This window comes from Nomascus leucogenys, chromosome 18 (assembly GCF_006542625.1).
Source record: "Nomascus leucogenys isolate Asia chromosome 18, Asia_NLE_v1, whole genome shotgun sequence".
Classification (NCBI taxonomy): Eukaryota; Metazoa; Chordata; class Mammalia; order Primates; family Hylobatidae; genus Nomascus; species Nomascus leucogenys.
The window spans coordinates 29,821,591-29,829,856 of record NC_044398.1 but is presented as its reverse complement, the minus strand read 5'-3'; the positions used below and the strand labels follow the sequence as shown (position 1 = coordinate 29,829,856).

Below are 8,266 nucleotides of genomic sequence, written 5' to 3'. Positions count from 1 at the left end.
TGCAGGGGGATGGGGAGCTACATCCACCATTTGGAAGAACACATGGGCTTCCTGAGTCCACATGGTCCATTTGTGGGTGGGGATACCAGGTCTTCTGTCCCCTACTCAGCCACCTGAATGATTTCTGCAGCCCAGCAGTGATGGTGGCACTCAGGGCTCAGTCCCAGGCCTCAGTGAGCCATCCTAGTCTCAGGTCTGCATGGAATGGGACCACACTCTCATGACCCAGGGCTTCGCAGGAATGAGACAATGTCTCCAACTGCTTGAGGAGGCAGCTACATATGTGACCCACCTCCCACTTCTCCCCCTGAAACATCTGTGAATACTCTTCCTCAGCGTATTTATTGCTTTTCTTGGGCAGAAGGAAGCTCTGGATCAACACTCAGAAAACCAATGAGAATGAGGGGAAAATTTTCTCAGTCTTTTATGAGTGATAATTTTTAATCTGATCACCATTCCACATGTGCTTAGGACCCAGCACAGAAATTATTGAGCCTTCTTCAAAATTAAGAAAAAAACAAGTAGAAGCACATACAGATGTATCTTGACTTATGATGGGGTGACATCCAAATAAACACATTGCAGGATGAAAATATATTAAGTGGAAAATGCATTTAATACACCTAACCTACCAAACATCATAGCTGAGCCTGGAGTAACTTAAACATGCCCAGAAAACTTAAGTTATCCTGCAGTTGGGCAAAATCATCTAACACAAGGCCTATTTTATAATGAGGTGTTGACTGTCTCATGAAATTTATGGAATGCTGGACTGAAACTGAATGAATAATTCAGTTATATGTGTACTTGAAGTATGGCTTCTACTGGATTTGCATTGCCTTTAAGTCATTGTAAAGTGGAAAATTTGTAAGTCGGACAATTGTAAATCCAGGACAGTCTATATTCCCAATTTTATAGATAAATACTTTAAGCATCTGAAAATTTGCATCTATTGAGATAATCATGTGGTTTTTGTCTTTAGTTCTGTTTATGTGATGAATCACTTTTATTGATTTGCATATGTGGAACCAAACTTGCATCCTAGGGATGAAGTTTACTTGATTGTGGTGGATAAGCTTTTCGATGTGTTACTTGATTCGGTTTGCCAGTATTTTGTTAAGGATTTTTGCATCAATGTTCATCAAGAATATTGGCCTGAAGTTTTCTTTTGTGTTGTATCTCTGCCAGGTTTTGGTATCAAAATGATGCTGGCCTTAAAGAATGAGTTAGGAAGGAGTTCCTTCTTTTCAATTTTTTGGAATAGTTTCAGTAGGAATGGTACCAGCTCTTCTCTGCACCTCTGGTAGAATTAAGCTGTGACTCCATCTGGTCCTGGGATTTTTTTGGTTGGCAGGCTATTTATTACTGCCTCAACTGCAGAACTCATTATTGGTCTATTCAGGGATTCCATTTCTTCCTGGTTCTTTCTTGGGAGGGTGTATATATCTAGGGCATATTTATCCATTTCTTCTAGATTTTCTAGTTTATGTGCATAGAGGTGTTTATAGTATTCTCTGATGGTTATTTGTATTTTGTGGGGTCAGTGGTGATATCCCCCTTATCATTTCTTATTGTGTCTATTTGAATCTTCTCTTTTCTTCTTTATCAGTCTAGCTAGTGATCTATCTATTTTATTAATTTTTTCAAAAATCCACCTCCAGGATTTGTTGATATTTTTAAGGTTTTACGTGTCTCTGTGTCCTTTGGTTCTGCTCTGATCTTGGTTATTTCTTGTCTTCTGCCAGCTTTGGGGTTTATTTGCTCTTAGTTCTCTACTTCTTTTAGTTGTGATATTAGGTTATTAACTTTCTAGCTTTTGGATATGGGCATTTAGTGCTATAAATTTCCCTCTTAACACTGCTTTAGCTGTGTCCCAGGGATTCTGGCATGTTGTATCTTTGTTCTCATTAGTTTCAAAGAAGTTCTTGATGTCTCCCTTAATTTCATTGTTTACCCAAGAGTCATACAAGAACAGGTTTTTCAATTTCTATGTAGTTGTGTGGTTTTGAGTGAATTTCTTCATCTCGAGTTCTAATTTGATTGCATTATTGTCTGAGAGACTGTTTGTTATTATGCCAGTTCTTTTTCATTTGTTGAGGAGTGTTTTACTTCCAATTGTGTGATCAGTTTTAGAGTAAGTATGATGTGTCAATGAGAAGAATGTATATTCTGTTGTTTTGGCGTGGAGAGTTCTGTAGACATCTAACAGGTCCACTTGATCCAGAGTTGATTGAGTTCAGATCCTGAATAACTTTGTTAATTTTCTGTCTCAATGATCTATCTAATATTGTCAATGGGGTGTTAAAGTCTCCCACTATTATGTGTGGGAGTCTAAGTCTCTTTGAATGTCTCCAAGAACTTGCTCTATGAATCTGAGTGCTCCTGTATTGGGCACATATATATTTAGAATAGTTATCTCTTCTTACATAGTGGTTAACTCTTTACCACTATGTAAGGCCCTTCTTTGTCTTTTCTTATGTTTGTAGGTTTAAAGTCTGTTTTGTCAGAAACTAGGATTGCAGCCCCTGCTTTTTTCTGTTTTTCATTTGCTTGTTAAATTTTCCTCTATCCCTTTATTTTGAGCCTATGTGTGTCTTTGCATGTGAAATAGGTCTCTTTAAGACAACATACTGACGGGCCTTAATTCTGTATCCAGCTTGCCATTCTGTGTCTTTTAATTGGGGTCATTTACTCCATTTACATTTAAGAATAGTATTGATATGTGTGGATTTGATCCTGTCATGATGATGCTAGCTGCTTTTTTGCAGACTTGTTTATGTGGTTGCTTCATAGTGTCACTGCTCTGTGTACTTTGGTGTGTTTTTGTAGTGGCTGGTAACAGTTTTCCTTTCCATATTTAGTGCTTCCTTCAGGAGCTGTTGCAAAGCAGGCCTGGTCATGATGAATTCGCTCAGCATTTTCTTGTCTGAAAAGGATTTTATTTCTCCTTCACTTGTGAAGCTTAGTTTGGCCAGATATGAAATTCTGGGTTGGAAATTCTTTTTTTAAAGAAAGTTGACTGTTGGCCCCCAATCTTTTCTGACCTGTAGTGTTTCCACTAAGAGATTCACAGTTAGTCTGATGGACTTCCCTTTGTAGGTGACCTGGCCTTTCTCTCAGGCTGCCCTTAACATTTTTTCTTTCATTATGACCTTGGAGAATCTGATTATTATATCTTGGAAATGATCTTCTCATGGAGTATCTTACTGGGGTTCTCTGCATTTCCTTAATTTGAATATTAGCTTGTCTTGCTAGGTTAGGGAATTTCTCCTGGATGATATCCTGAAGTGTGTTCTCCAACTTGGTTCCATTTTCCCCATCACTTTCAGGTACCCCAATCAGTGACAGATTCAGTCTCTTTACATAATTCCATATTTCTTGTAGGTTTTGTTCATTTCTTTTCATTCTTTTATCTCTATTTTTGTCTGCCTGTCTTAATTCAGAAAGCAAGTTTTCCAGTTCTGAGATTCTTTCCTCTGCTTGGTCTACTCTGCTATTAATACTTGTAATTGCACTGTGAAGTTCTTGCAGTCTGTTTTTCAGCTCTAACAGGTTAGTTATGTTCCTCTCAAAACTGGCTCTTTTGGCTCTCAGTTCCCATATGGTTGTATCAAGATTCTTAGCTTCTTTGCATTGGATTGCAACATGCTCCTTTAGCTCTGCGAAGTTTGTTATTACCCACCTTTTGAGGCCTACTTCTGTCATTCAGACATCTCAGCCTCAGCCCAGTTCTGAGCCCTTGCTGGGAGGTGTTGCAGTCATTTGGAGAAAAAGGGGCACTCTGGGTTTTTGAGTTTTCAGCATTTTTGCACTGATCCTTTCTAATCTTTGTTGGCTTACCTACCTTTGATCTTTGAGGTTACTGACCTTTGGATGGGGTTTTTGTTGTTTTTCTTTTTTCTTGTTGTTGTTGTTTTCCATCTGTTTGTATTTCTTTTAACAGTCTTCCCACCCTTCCACAGGGCTGCTGTGGTTTGCTAGGAGGCTGCTCCAGACCCTAGTTGCCTCAGTTCTTCCCATACCTAGCGGTATCACCAGTGAAGGTGGTCCCAGGGAGAGATCAGAGCTCTGTCTGTAACATGTGCCAGTGAGAGTGGCTGGAGGGCTTGGCTGGGAGGTCCCGCCAAGTGAAGAGAAGTGGATTGGGTCCCCGCTAAAAGAAGCAGTCTGGCCACCATCTGTCAAAGCGACTATGTTGTGCTACTGGGGGAATTCTTTCTTGTCTGGACTGTGTGGACTCCCCAAAGCCCATAGACTGAAAAGGCTGAGTCAACCCTCCTCCCTGGGGCTCCATTCTGTCTCAGGCAGGCTCCACCCTGTTATTGATGGCTGCCTGGAATTCCAAGCCAGTGGGTATTATCTTGCGAGGTACCGTGGAAGTGGAGCCCACAGAATGAGGCTGCTCAGGCTCCCTGAATTTTGCCCCCTTCCTAGGGGTATGTGTGGACCTCCCACCTTTGTACCTCTGAGTTGCAGACACATTTGTTGGGGATCCTGGGGCTAGGGCATATAAAACTCCTAAGTCTCTGTGTGTGCATGAGTAGCTGCTCCGCCAAGACTGCACACAGCTCTGTGTGTCAGACCTGGCATGGGCTCACGAGGGGATCTCCTGATCAGTGAGTTACAAAGCTCTGCAGGAGAACAGTGGTTTCCTGGGGTAATACAATCACACACCACTTCCCTTGGCTGGGGGTGGGGCTTCCCTTAGCTCTGTGTCACTCCTGGGTGGGCCATTGACCAACCCTGCTTTCCTTCATTGTCTGTGGGTCAAGTTATTTCCCTGAACGGTCCCATTGTGACTATCTGGATATTTCAATTTCAGGTGCTGTATTCACTTGCCTCTTTCATTCCTCTTTGTGAGTGCTGCGAACCACAGCTGCTTCTAATCGGCCATCTTCTCATTTCTTTTTAGATTTATTTTTGCTTACTTTATGGTTTAGTTTTCTATTGTTACTATGCTATTTTATTATATTCTAAATTAATTATTGCTGGTTTGTAAGAAAAACTCTTGATATATTATTTGTTGATCTTATACCCTACCATCTTTTTGGAACCTCATTTTCCCACAATACTTCTATTATAACTGATTCTGTTATATTTTATATGTTTCTATTTACAAACAGTAGAAATTTTGTATATCTCTTTATGCCATTTATATTTGTATATCCCCTTTTTATAGGGGCCAGGAGAACCTATACATTTTTGAAGAGACTCATTGAAATTTTTCATTGAGTCTTTTTTTTTTTTTTTTTTTTTGAGACGGAGTCTCGCTCTGTCGCCCAGGCCGGGGTGCAGTGGCGCAATCTCGGCTCACTGCAAGCTCCGCCTCCCGGGTTCACGCCATTCTCCTGCCTCAGCCTCTCCGAGTAGCTGGGACTACAGGCGCCCGCCACCATGCCCGGCTAATTTTTTTTTGTATTTTTAGTAGAGACGGGGTTTCACCGTGGTCTCGATCTCCTGACCTCCTGATCTGCCCACCTCGGCCTCCCAAAGTGCTGGGATTACAAGCGTGAGCCACCGCGCCCGGCCTTCATTGAGTCTTTGTGATGTAATTTTATGTCTAGAAAACCCCATAATCCTGGCCCAAAAGCTTCTTCGGCTAACAAACAACTTCAGCAAAGTTTCAAGATACAAAAGCAACATAAAAAATCCCTAGCATTCCTATATACACCAACAAAAGACAAGCCAAAAGCCAAATCAGGAATGCGATCCCATTCACAATCGCCACAAAAAGAATAAAATACCTAGCAATACAGCTAACTAGGGAAGTGAAAGATCTCTACAATGAGAATTACAAAACACTGCTCAAATAAATCACAGATGACCCAAACAAATGAAAAAACATCCCATGCTCATGGGTAGAAAGAATCAATACCATTAAAATAGCCAAACTGCCCAAAGCATTTTACAGATTCAATGCTATTCATATCAAACTCCAATGACATTCTTCACACAACTGTAAAACACTATTTTAAAATTCATATGGGACCAAAAAAGACAATAAAGCTGGAGGCATCACGTTACCCAAACCTCAACCTACACCGCAGGGCTGCAGTAGCCAAAACAGCATGGTACTAGTACAAAAACAGAACCATAGACCAAGGCAATGGAATAGAGAGCCCAGAAATAAGGCTGTGCTACTACAACCATCTGACTCTCATCAAAGCTAAAACAAAAACAAACCAGCAATGAGGAAAGGACTTCCTATTCAATAAACGGTGCTGGAATAACTGGCCAGCCGTATGCAGAAGATTGAAACTGGACCCCTTTTTTATACCATATACAAAAATTAGCTCAATATGATTTAAAGGCTTAAATGTAAAACCCAAAACTATGAAAACCCTGGAAGACAACCTAGGCAATACCATTCTGGACATAGGAACAGGCAAAGATTTCATGACGAACACACCAAAAGCAATCTCAATGAAAGCAAAAATTGACAAATGGGATCAAATTAAACTTAAGAGCTTCTGCACAGCAGAAGAAACTATCAACAGAGAAAATACAGAATGGGAGAAAATATTTGCAAGCTATGCATGTGACAAAGGTCTAATATCCAGCATCTATAAAAACTTAAGCAAATTTACAAGAAAAAAATTAAAAACTGGACAAAGAACATGAACAGACACTTTTCAAAAGAAGACATACACGCAGCCAACAAGCATATGAAAAAAACTCAATATCACCAATTACTATAAAATACAAATCAAAACCACAATGAGATAACATCTCACACCAGTCAGAATAGCTACTATTAAAAGGTCAAAAAATAACAAATGCTGATGAGGTTGCAGAGAAAAGGAAATGTTTATACACTGTTGGTTAGAGTGCAAATTAGTTCAGCCATTGTGAAAAATAGTGTGGCAGTTCTTGCGGGCAACAAACATATGAAAAAAAGCTCATCATTACTGGTCATTAGAGAAATGCAAATCAAAACCACAATGATATACCATCTCACACCAGTTAGAATGGTGATCATTAAAAAGTCAGGAAACAACAGATGCTGGAGAGGATGTGGAGAAATAGGAACACTTTTACACTGTTGGGAGTGTAAATTAGTTCAACCATTATGGAAGACAGTGTGGCGATTTCTCAAGGATCTAGAACCAGAAATACCATTTGACCCACAATCCCATTACTGGGTACATACTCAAATGTACATAAATCATTCTACTATAAAGACACATGCACATGTATGTTTATTGCAGCACTGTTCACAATAGCAAAGACTTGGAACCAACCCAAATGCCCATCAATGATAGACTGAATTAAAAAAATGTGACACATATACACCATGGAATACTGTTCAGCCATAAAAAGGATAAGTTCCTGTCCTTTGCAGGGACACGGATGAAGCTGGAAACCATCATTCTCAGCAAACTAACACAAGAACAGAAAACCAAACAATGCATGTTCTCACTCATAAGTAGGAGTTGAACAATGAGAACACATGGACAAAGGGAGGGGGACATTACACACCGGGGCCTGTCAGGGGGTGAAGGCTATGGGAGGGACAGCATCAGGAGAAATACCTAATGTAGATGATGAGTTGATGGGTGCAGCAAACCACCATGGCCCATGTATACCTATGTAACAAACCTGCACATTCTGCACATGTATCCCAGAACTTAAAGTATAATTCAGAAATATATGCAACAAACAAATAATTTGCTGAGGAAATTTTTATCTATGTGCATCATAGGATTTTTGATTTATGAGTGAGACTGACCTGTGATATTCCTTTTTTGTATTTTCCTTGTCACATTTTTGTATTGAGATCATTTTGGTCTCAAAAAATAAAAAATTTTTAAATTTTTTTTCTATTTTCTGGAGGATTTTGTGTGAGATTAGAACAATTTCTTAAATTATTTGTAAAATTCACTGATGAAGATATAATTATAGATCAAATTTATAAATCTATATAGAAAACTATTAAACTGATAAGAACAGATACTACACTTGATCTTAGCCAAAAGGCCGAGAAGCGATAAAAAATGATGAGTTCATGTCCTTTGTAGGGACATGGATGAAACTGGAAACCATCATTCTCAGCAAACTATCGCAAGGACAAAAAACCAAACACTGCATGTTCTTGCTCATAGGTGGGAATTGAACAATGAGAACACATGGACACAGGAAGGGGAACATCACACACCGGGGACTGTTGTGGGGTGGGGGGAGGGGGGACGGATAGCATTAGGAGAGATACCTAATGCTAAATGACGAGTTAATGGGTGCAGCACACCAACATGGCACATGTATACAT

General features: G+C 39.8%; 1 pseudogene; it reads right to left on the bottom strand.

Moving 5' to 3' along the window:
• Nucleotides 1-7,885: 7,885 nt before the first annotated feature.
• Nucleotides 7,886-7,989, bottom strand: LOC115831393 (annotated as a pseudogene).
• Between the last annotated feature and the right edge of the window lie 277 nt (nt 7,990-8,266).